We start from the raw sequence: 1,164 nt of genomic DNA on the forward strand, positions 1-1,164 counted from the left end.
TCGTCGAAATCGATCGACTGAGTCGTAGTCGTTCCGGACTTTTCTTTTTTCGAAAACGCGCGCGCGCCCGTCGCGGCAAAACTGTCAGGTCCGCCGCGACGCGTCGCCGCAATGGCGGGCAGCGACGTGGTGGAAGCCATGCGGCTCGCCCTCAAGCCATTTAACATCCAGAACCTCGCCGACGACTGGGCAGCGCAAGCCGCCGAAAAAATGCTCATCACAAGTATGTCGACGCTCCAGTTTGTCACCGATATTGAGAGCGAGGCCTGGGCGAACCTGTTCGCGCTGTTGTACAGAGACCCCCCCCCCCCCCAGCAGCAGCGCTCTGCTGCTGGGGGGTGCTGGCATCTCTGTACAACAGCGCGAACAGGTTCGCCCAGGCCTCGCTCTCAATATCGGTGACAAACTGGAGCGTCGACATACTTGTGATGAGCATTTTTTCGGCGGCTTGCGCTGCCCAGTCGTCGGCGAGGTTCTGGATGTTAAATGGCTTGAGGGCGAGCCGCATGGCTTCCACCACGTCGCTGCCCGCCATTGCGGCGACGCGTCGCGGCGGACCTGACAGTTTTGCCGCGACGGGCGCGCGCGCGTTTTCGAAAAAAGAAAAGTCCGGAACGACTACGACTCAGTCGATCGATTTCGACGAGCGAGCGATCCGAGGATCGAGCGGGGGACCGATAGGCTAGGGAGATCAACGCTGATCGATCAACGTCAGCCGAGACGCCCGAGTGAGTGGCTCACTATATGGCTTTTAGTGTGTGGTAGTACAAGATAGACTCATATGGTCACATCTTACAAACGCCAGCACTCGACACGACGAAGGTGTATTGGGCTCGAAGGCGCGGTGAACACAACCGACTGCCTCGAGCGTACCGCTAAAACAACACGAGCCGAGGTGGGAGGGGGCGGCGGCGGCGAAGAGGCGGGAGAGCTGGGTCCAATGCCTTCTGCTGCTGGGGGGGTCGGGACCCCCCCCCCCCAGCAGCAAAGCGCTGCTGCTGGGGGGGTCGGGACCCCCCCCCCCCCCTGCAGCAACGGAGCGGTGCTGGTTGGGGGGTCACACCCCCCGCCCTGGATCATGTAAACCTGTACATGTGCCTTTAACGATCCCCGCATGTCGGGCCCTTTTTTTTTCCGGGACTTGCACATTAAGAACTTTATTGG

The sequence above is a fragment of the Emiliania huxleyi genome, assembly GCF_000372725.1.
Source record: "Emiliania huxleyi CCMP1516 unplaced genomic scaffold EMIHUscaffold_57, whole genome shotgun sequence".
NCBI lineage: Eukaryota > Haptophyta > Isochrysidales > Noelaerhabdaceae > Emiliania > Emiliania huxleyi.